A 19,545-nucleotide genomic window follows, 5' to 3' on the forward strand; every position below is an offset into this window, starting at 1 on the left:
CCATGTCAACAATTGGAAAACTTTCTTTTTTGCTTTCTTCAAATGAAGTTCTAGAGAAAGACGACTTCAATTTTACGAAACATTTCCATCGTGACAGAACAATGTAGTCTACAATAATAAAGTTTCAATGCTTTCTGGTTTTGATTTTTGTTTTTAACTCATATAGCAGATACACTAGATACTGCATGTATTTATTTTATTTACTTGTACAATATATGTACAAGTCAACTCAAACAGAAGGAATGAAGTGCTTTAAGACTGACTTTTACAGATGAGATATAACTTATCATCATGTGAATAGTTCAGAGCATACCAGAAACTAATCTCAGGTCAGCAGATTACCAGACCAGTGGCTTAAATAACTCTTGTTCTGTAGCTCAATAATGCAAAATGAAGTTGTATTTCTTAATATGTCAGAATTTTGGGAAATCATTCACCTTGTGAATTCTGAAGAAAACTTCCATCTTACGGAAAGCTGGTGTATGTGAAATTTAAAAACATGTAGATTTGGTAAGTTGGTTTTTTTTGATGTTTAGAGAAAGCTAAACAGAAAAGTCAATGTAGTGATATGTATATTTATTTCATTATTTCTAATGGATTAGAATCTAAAACCTTCAGTTTAAAGGTCATGATGGCTATTGTGCTAGGCAGTCTACAGAACATACAGGGCACTATCCCTCTCACCAGTGAGGCTGTAATTATTGCTTCATACAAAATGAACTAACTAAAGGGAGAGTAATGAAGTAATGTGTTTTTGCAACTTTTTTTTTTTTATTTTAAATGTACAGGATCATTAGGGTCAGAGCTAGAGGTCTATCCCGCCAGAACAGACTGAAGACCAACTTCTTCTTTCCTTCAGATCAATATATGTCTTTACAATAATCTTGATGCAATAAATCTTGGTGCAATATAAAATTTAACATAAAACCCCACCTCTTTTTTCTAAATACAGCTACTGGTGAGTGCTGTAGAGGAATCTGTCAGCCCTTGTATATGCCCTGAATTTGCAGTGTCAGAATGTTCTTGTTCTCCACAAGAAGTTATTTATATTTCTTGTAGCTTCCTTCATCCAAGTCCTGTAGCCAACAGAAAATTAATGGGGTTTGGATTAGGCTGATAGTGATTTCCAATCAGTCCTTAATATTTAGTTAATGAAATTGTATTAGATGTTGCTATTACAAAGAGGTATTTACATGCTAGAAAAAAGGCCTCAGGGGAAGCTGTAACTGTGCAAGGTATGGCAGCAGCACGAGCAAGGAGAATTCTACAGCGTTTAAACTTGATGTTCTAGAATTTCACAGGTCTTATGAAAGTGGAGTGTGTCTGGATTTGGGTTAATTTATTCACAAATTACGCTACGTTATAACATAGGTTTGATCATATTCAGGAATAAACCATTCCAGAGTGAAAAATTATTATGCATTAACCAATGTTAACTATCTGCTGAAAGCTTTTTCTTTTCATCTCATGTCTCATTTTTCACCTTACTGCAGATCTGTGGGTGTAATAACCATAAAATGATCCTAATGTCCTATTGTATATTATTACTGAAATGCAACATTACTGCTTAGATTCAGTCTACTTTTTGACCACTACGTCTGGAAGTTGTTGCTATGATCATTTTTACATGAGAAATTTAAACACTCAGGAGTGTTATAACATCAAATTTAAAAGAAAAAAAAAAAAAAAAAGTCTTACAAATTAGTAAGAGTGACCAGGCATGAAAATAGAGTTCCTTCCTTCAAATAGAAGTTATCTACACAATAGCCCTATATCAGGAACACAAAATGTGTAATTAAAGTTATGAACAGAAAAATAGCATGCCCTGATTATACACAGTCAGTGAAAAATGAGAAAAGCTTTTGAAATCTTCCAAGCCACGAGGCAGTGATACTCCATAAAAATACAGTGGAGAAGGTTGCATTATATTACCTCATAACACAAGATTAGAGAGTTCAAAAATATATCCTAACTTTGGCAGTGGACTACAGAGCTTGGAACTATTTTACCTACTCTGAAGGCAAGTGGATACCTCACATTGTTCTCTGAAAGTCTTTTTTGTTTATTTATTTTTAATCCCTAGAGTTTAAACACTGTATGAAGAACTCTGGTCAGAAAGTATGACAGATTCATCTCTCTTCTCATCTACCTGATCTCTTTACTTTGTCTTTGACCTCTGGATAAACTGGGTTTGATTTCAAGTTGGACATTATATCTTCATATGGTCTCCTACAGTGCACCTATTTTAAATCAGATATTTATATAACAAAGAAATACTACTGCTCAAAAAGGACTGAGAAATTATATCACATTAAATACAAAACCATTATTTCAGTCTATAGGGATAATAAATGGGAGAAAAATAAAAAATATTATAAACGCTAAAATTAGCCATAGTTGTCACCCAGAATATCTTTGTCTTTAACTCACAGAATTCAAGAATGAAATTTTGTTTGAACGAAGACTGAAAGCTTCATCAGTAAACCCATCCCCATCTCCAGACACAGAGCCTATCAGAATAATGTTAGTCTGCATACATTTGACTGTTATTCGTAAGTTACAAAGGATATTTGAAATTAGTCTAGAGAAAATTCACTAGAACTATGCAACTATGCTTACAGCAGCTGTACATCTGACTATGTTTTACTATTACAAAAAAGAACAACACAAACATACTGAAGCATTCAGGTTCGCATTACAAACACCACACAAAAAAGCCAGGAAACGATGGCATGAGCCACTGCATTCCAAGACACACACATTTTCAAGTACACTTATTACTACAAGTTCTGCCAGAGACTAATCATGACTCACAACATGATGTGTTCCCCTTAAAGAAATGCATCTGTTCTGCAAGGTAGCTTAAGTCTGCTTCAAGGAGTTTGTAGTGTCACAGTACTCATTGCCTTCTCCAATGCATTTTTTCCTAGGGTTAACTTACAACTATTAACTGAGGTAAAGTAGAGATAGGAGTAGGAAGAGGCAGACGTTTAACAGAACATCAGAGTAAATGCTGAATGAGAAAAAAGGTATGCTAGCAATTGTAAATAGTCTTCAAGAAAAAAAATCTAATACAGCAAACAGTTGCTGTTAAAGGAAAAGATTTCAACTGAAAATAAATTCTCCTTAATGAATACAGATGATTATACCTCTGAATTAATCTATTATTTGTAAATTGCTTTCAGACCTGTTTTCAGCTATTAGAGCAATTATAAATTACCCAACTCTACTTGATTTTTTTCCAAGAACTCTCCCACACGTTGTACCTAATCAACTTAAGATGCTCATATTTGAGAAATCTAGCGTAAACATGCAATGCCTTTCAAAAATATCAGTCAATAATGAAAAGCCAAAGTGCCAATGACAAATTTCAGCCAGAGGCAACTTAATTTTCCTATAAAAATAAATAAACATGGATAAACAGAAACAAAAAACCCACAACCATACATAGAGAAATCAAAGAACTAACATTGTAAAAATTTCCTGCTGACAGGCTGAATCTGTTTAGAGACAAAACAAGACTTTCCTACAGATATTATTGAATCTATTATGAAAGTTCCAATAATTCATCTCTGGAACCATTACAAGCATTGAATTATACAGAGTTTCTGCAAGGAAAAAAAAAAAAAACAAACAAGTCCACAAGTCTTTCCTCTACACTTTAAGACGCTTATTGTAAAAAGCTGAATGCAGCTGATTCACAAAAACATCTTTTGTTATGGAAATTCCCCGGTTTGCTGTTCTGACAACACAGATGAGTCTTTCACTGAAGGTTCAAAGATAGTAATGAGAGTAATAGAAATAACAGGTATGAGAATAAGGAATGGTATAAGCAGTAAAGGGACTGTCAATGAAAGTAAAAACAGGTTCTAAAAGGAGTAACGTTTGGAACATTAGTGAACATCATCTAACTAGCTGTAATTCAGATAGCTCAGCTGGGGCCACAGCTATAAGCGAGGAAGGCAGAGTCATTGAAAGATGGCAACAGCCCAGACTGAGTCTCACATTTGAAAGGTTGACTCATATCACTATCATAATTAGCAAGCTTAAATGTAGCTTGGTTATATTTAGTCACACATTTCAGTTGCCTGAAAGGATGCCAGTAAATTTTAGTGTAGCTATTGCTAATCACAATGTCATAAGTGAACATGGCTAACGCAAAGTGGTAATGACCTCAGAGCCTTAAAGCAGGCTAGGATCTAGGAATGGACCAAGCATCAATGCCTGGCTAATTAAAAAAAAAAAAAAAAAGGAAATTACATCGTCTAAGATGTGAGGATTTCGTTCTCTGAAACAGACCCTCCCATCCATTTACAAGTAGCTGTAGTCGCATCATGCCCATGTTTGGAGCATGTGTTATTTGGCTGTATAGACAGAGGTTTCCTATGTATGTGAAGCTACATATACACAATATATTATGTATAAATGTAAGCAAGGTGCAATGACTTTGCCTGATAAACAATTTTGATCACCTTTCTGCTTTAGAAAAAAAGTGTTGTCTTGAACTGCTGAACTCAGTCTTAGCTCTAACAGAAATTGTCTTCTGACAAGGAGGAAATCATGTTGGTTTTAATGGGCTAAATTCACAATAGACAGGATCAACTTCACTGACTTCAATATGCTGAACTCCTTGAATTTGCTCATCTTTTTCTTAATTTCTAAAAGGAGGAAAAACCGTAAGTAGTGCTCAAAGATATTTTAAAAGTTTAGTGGGACTATATTTCCCTCTGGAAAAAGTGGTTGATGTCAGACCAGCAGATAACCTGGTTACCCAGTTTACCCCTAACAAAGTCAGTGGGGAAAAATTCTAACCCCATGCCTGTGAAATGCTCCCAAGAAAGTGAGTGCTAATTAATAACGTGAAGGCACCTCACTGCTTTAATATTTGTGCAATAAACCTTGAAGAGACTAGTTAGAATGAGTGATTTGAACAATCACAAAAATTAAACAGAAAACACTCAGAAGTATTTAAATATATCTTCCTTTTTCTATAATTCACTAAAGATACACTACTCAGAATCTTGCAGAACAGCATAAAAGTTTTTCTCTGACCTAGAACCTGGGCTATTCAGATGGTCTATTACCCACTTAATTTTTGGAGCAATTTGACCTTCCATTTGGATTTCGATGTGAATACCACACAACATGATGTCAGGAGCAGTCAAAGCATCATCAGCACTAAGAAGCTCAGTTGATTGTAGCAGTGAGCTAGTGAGCTATAATTTAAAGGGTCAAAAGCCTTCTGTTATTTTCTTATGGGGCTTTTCTCTTTTGATGACTGCACTAAAAGGCCCTGTTCTATTTATTCATTGAAATTTATGTTTATATTCCATGGGAGACGCTCGTCTATCTGCCAGACTGTGTCAGCAGAATTATAAACCTGTCAGTGACACAGTATTTTAGTAGTGACCTATGTTGGCTGTAAAAACAAATGTAAAATGTTCAGACAATTACTTCTACAGAATGAAAATAGTTTCTAACAAATAATGCTGTCAAATAAAGTAGTGACACTACTCATCCTTAAAATAATGAATTTATATCAGCTGCTTTGAATCATGTAAAGGCTTCTGAAAGGCTTTATTTCATCTAATACCTTAAGAAAACTGCAGGTAATTTCAGATCTGTCTAGAATATGGTTAAACAGACAAGCATGAAACAACTTTTAGAGAAGTTTTACAAAGTCCTGCTGAACTTAAATCATAACAGCAAAGTTCCACTACTCAAAAATTGTCTCTCCTAGCCCACAGATGTTAACAGACTGGAAACTGCCATGTCAACATGTAGGTGGGTATTTGCATATTCATCTATACGTGGTAGAAAAGACATTATATTTAAGCAGTATATTTGCCATATAGCATTAATTTCATTGTGTTTTGTTTTGTTTTTTTTCTCCTCATTGGTTTTCATCTTCACAGGTGAGGTAATTTCCTTCACAGGAGGAATTCAACACAGTGTAATACTAGGGGAAAGGGGTTCCATACACAGCAACAGTGAAGATTATCTCAGGAATTATTTACTATTTCTTAAGCCCTTACAATACATGTTGCTTATATTATCATCAAATAAATAGTAGATTTAATTTATCATTAAATAAAAAGTAGAAGAGATTACAAGAGGTTATCTGGTTTATTTTCTTGCCCCAGTGTTTTATAGAATTAAGGTATTTTGCTCAGGGAGATAGGAGGAGGGTGAGCATCAACTAGCACCAAAGTCTTTAAATTAACTACAAAATTAATAACAGCATATTAAAACTATAAAACAACACTTGTAATGTGTGCTTATTTTGTAGATAAGCTAAATTCGTGTAACCATTGAAAATTAGCTCTATTTCAGGAGTTACAGAGACAAACAAATCCAGTCTCCTTTGGTCTCTGTATGCACTAGGATTATGAAGGATTTGGTTCATAATAGCCAGACTAATTATACTTACACGCTTAGGGCATTCTTTCATATGAGTTCTAGTTTACATTAAAGAACAACAACAAAAAACACATTTAAGTATATAAAGTCATACCAATCTAGTCTGATAAATATTAAAAAGGAAAATTGTGAATCATGCTGGTTTTTAAAAATTTAAGATCAATGTTATCTCTGTGTATTTGTTTTTTTTAATTAGTGACATTGAAAATTAATATTTAACATTGCTTCTTTCATTTAATATACTTCACATTTTCCTAGTTTTAAAATATGCTTTATAACTGAAGGAAGTGAGAAAATATCTACAGTTTAGTTTCCTCATGACTACCTTTCCCTATTTAAAGTAAATACTTTTTGAACCATTTTGTTGGATGTTGTTGGATGTTATGCATAATCCAGTTATCTCCTTGAAGTTTTTATTTTAAAATCTTTTTAAAAAGCTATGAGCTGTGACATTTATTTTAGCGAAACTTAAAAAAAACCACTTTTCAGTAAGTGTTATTTGTATTATCAACTAGTAGCTTCAGAAATATTTTTTTTTTCATTTAACAATGAATAAACAAACAAGTTTTTTCTTGTAGAACTTCTACTAAGAGTATCCTGGACTCATTAATTTTGGTTACTCTGACATTAATGAAAGCAACAGAAACACTTGTCTAGAAACTAGAGGTCTCCCATCTCCCTGCTTCACCTAAAATAGATGATACATAACTACTCTTACATTATCTGCTTGAATCCTATTTATCCCAGCGGTCATGGAAGTTTTATTGTAGTTTCAGGCATTTCCATGTGAGGGAGAGAATATCAGAAAAACAGGAGAACTATTTCATTCACACACACACACAAAAAAAGACTGCTGTGTAAGAGTTCCCTTATTCTTAGCTTTAGATATTTATGCTTCAGAGAAGGGATTTATTACACCTACACATTTTTGAAAGTAAGCAAGCTGATGGCTAAAGTGACTATGAATTTTCATCACAGGTGTTACAATAGGAACTCTACTGATAAATGTATTTGAAAATCCGGTCCTGATATATGTGCCCAAATGGAAGTTAATGTCTTTTAAAATGCTTTCTCCTACTACAAATGCTTGAAGATTACTATTTGGGTTCTTCAATTTCTTTATTATTTCTAAATAGATGCTTTCCAGAGGTGCTGAGCACATGGCTGTTTAAGTTCACACAATCACTGGATACTCGGCATGTATGAATAACAGGCCTATACTCATTTCTAGAAATTCTGGTTATTCATTGCTGGAAAATGAGAGTCTGATTTTTATACCACTTTCTCAGCCACATTTTTCAACAAAGTAGCTTCAAACTAATTACTGTTCCTTGTGTTCCTTCTAGCAGTTAAATACTTCTGTTTGTTTATTTTAAGTTGCTCACCTTGCAAACTAACCTTTCATACTCATACTCATTAGAAAAGTGTTCTAAATAACATAACATGCTCCACAAAAGCTTTTGGCAGGTCAGACAGACAAGGGACTGAAAGGTGATTGTGGCCATTTCTGAGTGATGTGGCTGCCAAAACTCATGGACTTGAGGAAGTTTGACCTTGCACAGACAGTGATCTGTCTTCATGAAAACTGACTGTCACATGCACATGCCTCAATTTCACAGAGGAGCAACCGGAACTGTATAAAAAAAAGAAAAAAGGAACCTTGGACATCCCTAAAGAGAAAAAATGTGTAGAGCTTTCAGGGCCTCACCTAGAGCTAAAATTAACTGAATCTCCCATGTGGGTGTACTCTGATGAAAACAAATTTTCCACAAGCCATAGTATTGACTCTCTTTCATGGCCATCACAACCACAAATGAAAATTTCTCTCTCCTACCAGAGCTAAAAAGCTAAGTCTTCATTAGCACAGAAAAGGTTTTTTTTTTTTTTTTTTGTCTGCAAGGACAAAAAGAAGAAAAAAAAGTGGCCAAGACCCACGCAGTTTGAAATGATAAGAAAGCATTCAGCATGGCAAAGAAAAAAAACACTTTTTTTTAAAGAAAGTATCATTTAATACCAACATTCTATGACAAGGAGATCTGTTCATTCTCCCATCATCTACACAGAAAATATAAGTAGCCATCATTAGCCAGGGTGGCTGAGGGAAATGTAATGTTTTAATTGCTTTGCCTTGGGAAGGTAGCAGAAGCTGGTTTAGCGCAATGCATATGCTGAGAGCTCAAACATTCATCCATGGAACTTGAAACTGCTTTAAAGAGAGCACTTGAATCTGACAGTAGTGACGGAAGACCAATATTACCTTATTAAACAAAATAAATGAAGGAAGGATGCATTCATTGCTGATTTGCTATGTCCATCTGGAATCCTTTTAGGATGACAGGAATGCCATATTATTGAGTGACAGAACTCAGGAGGAATTTGAAGGAATGCAAGGAGAATCAATATTGTTCTGTACAGAAAGTAAAGAATGTATTTATTGCCAGACTTTAATTTTCTAATATTTGAAAGCAAACCACAAGCAGCACATTGGAAATTTAGGTATCTTTAATTTGAGGGAAAGCAAGTCAGGTTATTTATCGTCCTGTTTTGAGCAGTAATCTTAATACTAGAGTTGGAGCAAAGATGGTAAAGACTTTCTATACTGTTTATACAATACTCAACACAATATGGGAATGACTGCTTGGACCTGAAGCAATTAATACAAATCAATACTATTTGGCTTCTGTTTTAACTACTTTTGAAATATAGAGATGATTGCTGTGAATATCGCAGTATTTTGCAAACAAAGTTATACACAGCTACATAAAAGTATATATAAGGTGACAGAAAAAGATGGGAGAAATCTTTTCCTACCTCAAAATATCTTCCATCTCTAGGATGATTACAGATCTAATAGATAAAATTATTTGTTATATATAATGAAAATGACAGGCTTTGTAGTCCAAGTTAAAACAAGTATTTTAATTACAACTCAGTTTTGCCATACATGAAATATTTTGATTTTATTTTGATTTTAAAGAAAAAAGTGATGTAACCCACAGGATTCTCTGCCAGAAAGCTAGAGGAATATTTTTTTTTCCAGTCTCATCATTTCAAACCAAGCTCATGATACTTATGCATCAGGACTCTGCAATACTGCTTCTTAAGGAATTTTTAGATCATAGTAACAGAGGATATGACCAAGCTATCAATAAAATCAAGGAAAATGCTTGCACTGAATTACTTGCATCCTAAATGAAATTTAATATTTATTGACTTGAGAGGTGCGGGAGGGGAATTTTCTATGTCAGACATTTGCAGTTAGCTATCATCCCTTTAGTTTCAGGAAAGTTGTGTCAAGGCTTTAAAGATATAGATTTGTCATATCATCAAAATCAGGCACATCAAAAAAGTTAAACCTTCAAAAATAAGAAATAAGAAAGAATTGTTCCTATTTTGAGAGAAGGAGAATGTATGAAAGAAGCAACCTTATGCCTGGTTGAATGAAATATCTTTCACAGATCATTGGTTTAGTCCTTTGGACTACCTCATTTGCTTTTGTTGATCTCCAATTTTTTAATAATTTCTCAAGGAAACTCAGGATTTATTCTGGCAGCTTTGAATATCATCAATGAAACTGTCACCATCACTATTTCTCTTACACCCACCAAACTAAGTAGAATCACAGAAAAATCACGGTTTCCTAAAAGTACAAAAATCATGGAATTAATTATCTTCAAGATAACCATGATAAAAAAGCAGGGTGTTGGAACTGGGTGAGCTTTAAGGTCTCTTCCAACCCAAGCCATTCTATGATTCCTGATGGTGTCACTCCCTCTTATGCCACTTTCTTGGTTATTGCACAGTGAACCAGATCAGAAAAAGTACCCAAGCTAACTTTTTGGCGTGCTGCTTCTTTGCTGGCTTAGTCATATTCCAGATCAGTTTGCCAGTCCACACAGACTTTTTTTTTTTTTAAGTAACAGTAATGGCATATGCTGACCTATGTGATTTGTAGAACAACAATATTAGCCATGACATTGCACAGAAAAGTTGAATTCAAAAGAGAGGTCTAGGCATAGCTCAGATGTACAGGAAGACAACCATAAATTTATCTAAATCTAATAATTTCTCATACTGGAATCTTGGCAGAAGGCTTGCCAGGGCTTACATTCTTGCAGGTAATCTCATACGAACTTTTAATAGATTCAAAATATTAAAAAATCTTATTTCATCTCATCTGGAAAAACAAGATGACTGTCACAGTAGAGAACCATCTTGTAACTGAGTTATTAGCCCAGTGACATAGGAGGAATAGTGCCATCTACTGAATTAACTGAGCTCTTTAAAACATAACTAAAACACATCTCTCATCAGCTGATCATTGTACAGGGGAAGTTGTCATCCAGTTAATTTAATAGTAAATTGCTGTAAAGATGCTTCAAATCACTCACCAACTGCTGTATTTCCTTTGCCACTATTGAATTTCAAAATCTTATTCGCAGAAGAAAAAGTTATTCTTTTCAAAGATACTATACTATTTGCAAAGATACTGGAAAGAACCTCACATGAGCACAGAATACTTGGAACAGTCCAAGGAGCATGGTCAGCCATTAAATGTTACAAGAAATTATAAGCCTGTAACTTGCAAGCAACTATATAAATCAGAAAAAAAAAATATGTATATATACACAATGTTTTTGCAAATAGCCAATCCAGCATATAACATTAAAAGAAATGTGAAGAAAGAGATTACCAAGGGTTCATACCACCACCTAAGTGTCTTGAGTACAAACGGTAAATATTTGAAATAATTGGGGGGGGGGGGGGGGGGGGGAACGTGAGGGATGGAAAGATGTTTTGGTAATAGCAAAAGAACTGATTGAGGTACATACGGCGAGGTTTAACCACACAAGCCTCATAAGCAAACACTGAGAAAGCTAAGTACTTCTAGGCCTTCCACTGAAAATTCATCAAACTGCCTCCAGAGAGAGGAGCAGGGGATAAAGATTCATCACCAAAATAGTTACTGCTTAGTAGCATTAAGATGATGGGTGTATATAGAAGAAGTGTTTATAAGCTACTTTGGAAACTTTGCAAACTGAAAGAGTATTGATAGATCGAGTGATACTTATGCATATAAATGAAGTCTCTATAACTGCTCTATCATCAATTTTTTCAGGAGGGAATTCAAGGCACTGACCAACAAAAATACAGCCAACCTACTAAGGAAACGTACATATTACTAAATCTTTCACTTGGTTAAGCAAATAATATGATTAGAGGCTATTCTATGGTTAGTCACTGTAAATAAAACAATAAAAGAAGTATTTTCTAAATTCCTAAACAACTAAAGAAGGCTAATATTCATAAAATCAGATTCATAAATACCCCCAGGTATATTTTAGATCTGATAGTACAGAATCCTAATAGACACACTCTTCTAAATTATGATCACTGAAACAAGCATCTCAAGAGATTTTACTTCAGACAAAAATTATCTGTTCATTTTTCTCTTCTAAAGAAAAATCAGGGATTAAAGAAAATAATTTAGAAATGTATGAATATTTCAGTTCTGTGAATCATATAGTGCAAGGTTGCTATCCTGCAGTTCTCATTCAGATACATTTCCCAACAGGACTTTTGACTATAAGAAATGAAACCCAAACTTGCTGAACTGCTAGCTAAAAATAAAACAGATACATTCTTAAATATTAAAAGCAATGTTATAAAGTCTTTCAAAAACAGTGATACCATAAGTTAGTAAAAATTCTTTCCAGATTAGATTTTTCCATTTATATATGTAGTATACCTTTCGGAGTTTATGCATTAAGCTGGTTTTAGATTGGTAAATACTAAAAATATATTGGTTATTTAATGAGTTTGCAAATGTACTATACGATTGTTGAATTGCTTTCTGCTGACATTTTGGCAAGTCTATATATGTTTCAATGAATTTTTGCAGAAAGGTAAAATATCACGAAGACATACACATCTGTTGAGAGAACATTCTCATGAAAATCTTTAAAAACTCTGGATTTTCAAGTCATCTTGTCAAGTAGCAGAAACCCTACTATATGAGCTATCAGCCCAGTCACACAGCACGAGTAGCCAGCTGAGAACACAGCTTTATCCCACACTCACTGAAGTCAATGGAAAAATATCTGTAGAATTTTGTAACTGAAGTGTATGGGAGCCTTTCCAATTATTTAAACGGGTATCAAATCAGTCCCATCACCAGCAGCAGAACCTATAGTCTGTGAGTAATATACGAGCTATCCTGAGGCTGCAATGCATTTGCATAAACTTTTTGTTGAATAACTTGAATAAAGAACAAAATAAATCAAAATTGAAATCTATTCACAGTTAAATGGCAAGCTGGAAAAGAGATTTAGCGAGTTAAATTATTCACCAAGCTCCAGTGAGAGCATATTTCAAAGATTCACATTCCCAAGTGAACTCATGCTCTGCCACAGCCTTGCTAAATTTAGCATGAATAAGCATCTCTGGACAAATAACAGACAAATAAAACAGGTGCCCTAATACATGCATTAAACACCTGTTATTTTGCAGAGGAACACAACCACACATATATGATTTTCATTTGATTTATTAAGATCTTCATGATATACAATGCTTTTTGTACCGTACACCCAAACAGGGCCTTGTGCCAACATGTATTTGTGATACTACACTAAATAAAACATCCAAAGGGTTTTTCTTTTTTTAACCTGTCTGCCCCACTCTCACCTGATCAATTAATAAGATTTACAGTATCAGTTGGTTATGTCTATTATAATTGCTGTGAACTACTTTTCTTTTGCAATCGTTATGAGATGGGGTGACCATAACTGAAAGAACAAATTCATGTTATGTCATTATGTTATACTTCAGTATTATTGCCTTATGTATCCTGTCCTTTCTTTTCTATACCCATTTGCCATTACTTCCATATTTATATATTTTTTAAAATCTTTGCAATGTGGTTCTATAAACCTAGAAAGTTTATTTCATTGATTCTATGGGCTCTTCAAGCCTAGTGCTAGATTCTCCACTAAACTGCCCTTCCCATATAATTTACATCTGGATTTTTCTATATGTTATTTTGTCATTCCATTACCTTTCAGTAATGCTTACTCTGTTAGAAGCATTCTACTTCAAAGCAGATGTTACACAACCCTCTCAAAGTTGCTGGATTCTCTGTGCGTACAATGCACAACTCCCCCTTGCATTTCTCAGAAGCCAAAGTGAGTAACCAGTCTCTTGGGAAGGGTTTCTGCACAAACACTCACACAAGCACACTGAAGTTGCCATACCTGCTCGCACAATCGCTTCACTCCCAGTTCCTGAGAGCACAGTGTAAACACACAAGGAGAAACAATGCCATAGGAAATAAAATGGAGAAGCAGAGTTCAACTATGCACAGCTGTTCAGATACCGCCAGAGACCTCAGGTTTCTGGGGAGCTCTGACGCAGGAATCCAGTCGTGAAAGATTAGGTGAGCCAGAAAAGAGCCCTGTGTATAAGGAGTACTGAAGGGTGCAGAAACCAAGGATACTAGTGAGTGAATTGAAAATAATACTGCTTGAAGAATAAAATCAGTAACATATACTGACACTAATAAGCTGAATGACTGGCAGTTTGATCAAACATTGTTAGAAGAGTGATGAGCAATTCAGTCAAATTTGTTAGGATAAATGTTAATTTTATGTTAAAGAATTTCTTATCTTATTGTAGATGAAGCGTAAGGAAAATGACTAAGACATAGGCACGTAAATGTGGATGTAAATGTAGATTCTCAAGAATTAAAGCTGCTAATAAGTCTTAGATTACAATTGGCTGTATTTGCTGAATTCCAGTGCTTAAGAAAACCTGTAGCTTTCCACAAGAAAAAAAAAAAAAAAAAGAATAAGGAATCTGGAAACATACTCATTCCAAAAATCAATAGAGATTACCTAAGATAAGACACTTCTATCCAATAGAAAGAGTCATAAAAATAATGAAAAGAATTGAAAACCAGTAAGATAGCATGCAGGAGGTAATGACTAAGGAGATGAAGAGGAGAGAGCTCAGAAAAAAATGCAAGTACAGAGAAAGAAAGTGGCAGATAAACCAAGTTGAAAACCCCAAACTTTGTTTATTTAAATTAGCTTGGTAAAAGAGAAATAGAAAACTCATTGAAGTGAAACCAGCAGTGGATAGGGGCCATAAAATGGAGTGTGAGAAGGATCAATCTGCTAATGGTTTTGACCTCCCTGCTCATGCTAACATGGTCAGGGTGAAATAAAACATTTGTACTTTTGCATGGTAAACAGCAAGAGAGCAGATAATTGTATAGGTATGCTTTCTTATATCAGTGATATTTTTTCCTCATAGTTTATCTATGCGGACATAAAAACAGAGGTAATGATCTACTTAGCTTATGCTTAATTTGCATTCAAGGAACTGAACCACAGTAAGTAATTACTGTCTCTTGGTGTTGTTTTAAATCTTGTTGCAAAATTCTCAAGTGCCAATAAGTACTAATTCATTTAGCACATTTTTCTTCCCCCTTTTAAAAAACATTTCTGCATTTCATCCACTTTGCTTTCAGAAGACAACTGCACCATAGAACAGCTAAACAATAAATAATGTCAAAATCTTCGACTGCATAAAGATATTAGTTTAACTCTCCATGCATAAATTCACTAACTTCAGTGAGACGCATAAAGCCAAACAAGCATCCATGTCTTTGCGAAATACAGAACCTAATTATCAAAATACTTTTTTCAAAACAAGACTTTCAAACTCTACTTAGAGAATTTTAAGTCTTTTCTACAACTGCTGTACTATATCAAACTTGCTTTGATCTTCTTAAAGAAATGCAAGTGCAAATCTGTAAAATAAGCTATTGCTCAAATCTGCTACAGCTGCGATTAAAGCAGGAATCATGCTGACACCTAGTATTTCTTTTTCCTCCAGAAACATACTTCTGAGCATACCTGTTCATAATATAAAATATAATCACCTATTTAGATAGTTTAAGAAGATTCGTATCTTTTGCAAAGGCAACTACTATCTTTTCACATTTGTTCTAAACAAGTTTTTCAGTCTAGCTGACAAGCATGAATAAAATTATTTACTCTGAGCTTCTCTAAAGTTCTTACTAACTTACCTTTCATTATGAGCTTCTATTAAATCTAAATGTGTTATCTATTGCTACATACTTGATCTTAGAGGAAATCAGAAACTGAGTTTCATTTAGATCCTTTGCTTTCCATTTTTTTAGTTTCACCTGATACAGTAGAAAAACAAATCTCTTTTCTGATCTTACTTCTGTTTTGCCAGTGTTTCCCCTTTTATACTTTCCTCTGTCATCTGTGTAATCTCCAAAAAAAATAAGTCCTATTTTTTTTTTCTGTTCATTCATAAGTCTGGAAGTAAAAACCATTCAGATTAACGACATACAACCCTATTAAATGCGCTGAACTTCCAAGAATAGAACATAGAAGATTGACATACGGATTTAGTCCACAAAAAACAGTTTATATCCACACTGTGATTAAAGTGTTTAAATGATTCTCTCTGTGATTAAGTAATTCTCCCTACTGAGAGAATAATTTGGATCTAGCTGTATTTTCATCAGGTCTACTGACAGGAAAAAAAAATCATATACTTCTGTTATCACACAGACATTTTCAGTAATGCTCTAGAGATACATACAAGCAAACCTTGGAGGTATATGGTGTCCATCACTGCAACATGTGACTACTTCCCATGCACAGAATGCCTCTTTATAATACTCAAAGTTAAAAAAAGCTATTTTCCACTTTTACTAACCAATTCATAGAGTGGCTGAAGCCTACCTCTTCATCAGTATTTAGATATTTTATTCCTCTTGAAATTAATTGGAGTTAGGAATTTAAGTGATTTACCCAGTGTTCTGTAGGGCTTCTGTGCCAGGAAGGAGAACCAAGTTCAGCTCTTTAGCATATGAAACTCAGCACACCATTATTCCTTTTCAATAACATATTTCACTTAAATGCTCTCTCCTTACTTTTCATTTCTGTCACAGAGAAAACACTCATAATCAAATTACGCCTCACCTTGGCGTTCTGTTTGAACACAACAGGAATCATTCCATAGAGAAGAACTAGGAGGATCTGACTTGCTTTGACAAAGTGTATCTTGCTGTTTAAGTACAAACTAACAAAGTAAGTCTGGTATTCATAATTTGTGCACTCATATATTCCATTAGACCCTTTAAAACAATCAACTCACCCTCAGAAACTCCGCAGAGCGAAGAGAAGACTGAAGAAACAAGCCCAACACATCCTCTCCACCAGGTCCTCTCTGTTAAAGATGAGGTCCATTGTCACAGGCGATTCGTTGATGGCACCTGCAAGAAATGTCACAAATGGTATCAGGTGACGTAGTCCCAAGGCATTTGTGGTTTTACAGGTCAAGATCAGCAACTTGAACTTAGCCTGCAAGTTAATTGGAAACTAGTGGTATCTGCAGAGCCTCAACACACCTCATGAAGACAGATATTGAGGACACATTTCATCACAAATTTAGTTTCTGCTGAAATTGCCAAAGAAAGCCCATATATGTAGCTCTGGAAATCATTCTAAGAGATGGCACAAAACATACATTAAGAAGGTTCCATTCCCTCCTCATTCCAGTAATTACAAAATGTTAAACAAAGTCATAGTATTACCATGAGGGAAAACCAGTTGCTAGATTATGAAAGGATATGTGATGTCAGTATAATTCAAATAATTGTACATATATAAATTAGGTCTACTTCTAAGATTTTTTAATTATTAAAAAGTTTTCATATTGTTCCAGTTAAGAATAATAGTAAAAAAAATCCCTATGATCCCTGAGAATAGGAAATGAAGATAAACTAAAATCAGTCATTTAGGAAACTGAAATATTATCCTTTGAAAACCCAAGGTGTTATTATAAGTATTTAATTTAAAATAGCAAAATGCAATTCTCCCATGCAACAAATCAAAAGCTGCCAAGGAATGTCACATTATCTGCATAGGGAGGTTTTGCTGGATATGTTTTAGAAAGGGGACAGTATATGAAGAAAAGAGGTAACTCAAATGGAAAAAAATAAAAACAAGTTCCAGTAAGGGTGTATTTCCTCAAAAAGGTATTGTACAGTAATTAAGGTAATTGCCTCTGTTTCTTTCTAGATTAAGCAAGTGAGACTTCGTACACAGTCTGTCCTGTTTTAGAGAGACTATTTATTAAGATAGATAAACATAGTAACATCAGAGATATATAATATAAAGAAATGTGTACATTTAACTAGAACGTCCTTCAAGACCTAAAGGTTTATGGTTAGCTGCTTGTGACAAATAAGTGTAACAGTATGCCAAATAAGTAATTAGTTTCAGGATCTCTCTATCTTGCAATAGAACACAGTGCAGCAACTTGCCAGCTAGCACCAACCTCAGCTGATATACTTATATAATGCATAGCCACGTGAAGCTACTTAGTCCCACTAGTCATATTGCCAGTTCTCTTGAATTGATAGTCTTTGTCCCCAGCAGGTCCCCCACTTAGCTTTTGCATTACACCACAGTGGCACAGCTGTTTTCTTCTGGTTCTGGAAACAGGGCAAACCTGTTCTGTGCTGAGAGATACTGCATGGGATCAGCATGCCTTTAAGCACTTAAATATGAGAACATGGACCAATATATGGAAGAAATTGTAGTGTTAATATTCATTAAATTATTGTCCTTAAAACTTATCATCCAACTCCAGAAACTGTCCTTGACATCAGTACTTTGAATATTTTTCCTAATTAATATGATGAAGAATGCAGAAAAACAAAGGTGAAAGGCCACGACAGGGGAGAGACCCTAAAAAGAATAATTTATTTTCCCCTTTTCCCCGTCATCTCAAGCGGCAGTATCATAAAAGCAGGCTACCTTTTTTATTTTTTTTCAATCCTATAAGGCAAAGAAAACACAACAGGTACCGGTGCCAACCTGGCATCCACTGGGTCTTCTGCCTTGCCAAAATCTTTCATTGAGCTGCTAGTTGAAAGTGTGAGGAGCATGCTGATGCTGCAGCTGCTGCTGTGTTGTTGTGTCCTATACTGGTGGAGCTTCTCCAAGGATCTCCTCCAAAACAGCTCATTTTCAGTTCAAATATAATAAAACTCCACATCAAATAAGTTTCAAAAAATCCTTCTCAGTCAGAGAAATCCTGACAGCACTAAGATGCAAGTCTAAGGCAGCCTTAAGCAGAGCGCTGGCCTATGGACTTGCTTTAAGCAAATGAATAATTTCCCTTGTGTTACTTGGCCACTCCTCACAAGCCTAAGTCATTAGCAGTTGGGCCATTACTGAATGCAAGCTGAAAAGCATTTTTATTAAAAATAAATAAATAAAAATCTGTTAACTGCATGCCCTCTCTCATTATCTAATGTGCTACCTGAATGGATGTTACATGATTTCATGCATCTGTCCTGCATCATCATAGGGGTACCCAACAGTTTAGGTTAACAGAAAAGTTCCAAGGCTGCTTTTTACATCATGGGTAAAACAAATACAGCTACAACACAACCTGAGAGAAAGAAGAGTGTTGGAAGAACTGTGTCAGCTGCTAACACAGATCATCCAATTGTGTCATCAATGTCTGAGAACGCTTTGGTAGTCTTTCTAAATCTGGATTAACAAATGAAAGAGAATTTCTCTAATCATTATACTGTTCAGAATATTATTTCCAGGGAAGCTTTTAAACAGTACAGATGATGATAATGGTGATATCTTAGTAATGATAAGTGTATTGAAAGTCCAATATATACTACGCCCACATAGGTACATAGGCTTTCTTGGCCACCTAAGCTGTAGCCAACTGCTGCAGTCTGCTAACACAATTTTGATAAAAGGACCCAATCCAGGGCTACAAACCCATGGGACTGCAAAGGATTCCAAGCTTGTTGGTTGTGAGGTTGAGCTGTGAGTGCACACCTGATCATAATGCATGCTCCATGCTTGGCACTGATCCTACAGCAACCAGGATCAGGGAGCAGCTGGGAGCTAGGAGAGTATATATTTAAATACCACCTAACAAGGTAAAACAGAGGAGAGTAACAGCTTCAACTTGTAGAGGAAGAACAAATGTCTACCAAAAAAAAAAAAGTAAAAGAAAGAAAGAAAAAGATATGTGAACAATAGGAAACAG

The 19,545-nt window shown here is 34.8% G+C and overlaps 1 long non-coding RNA gene across 1 annotated transcript in view; it reads right to left on the reverse strand.

Moving 5' to 3' along the window:
* Window positions 1–19,545, reverse strand: part of LOC118246259 (uncharacterized) — a 165,086-nt gene that overhangs the window by 98,331 nt on the left and 47,210 nt on the right. The window contains exon 3 of the long non-coding RNA XR_004778129.2: window positions 16,618–16,735. This is a non-coding gene — a long non-coding RNA (uncharacterized LOC118246259). The remainder of the gene's footprint in view (window positions 1–16,617; window positions 16,736–19,545) is intronic.

Source organism: Cygnus atratus, chromosome 12, assembly GCF_013377495.2.
Source record: "Cygnus atratus isolate AKBS03 ecotype Queensland, Australia chromosome 12, CAtr_DNAZoo_HiC_assembly, whole genome shotgun sequence".
Lineage (NCBI taxonomy): Eukaryota > Metazoa > Chordata > Aves > Anseriformes > Anatidae > Cygnus > Cygnus atratus.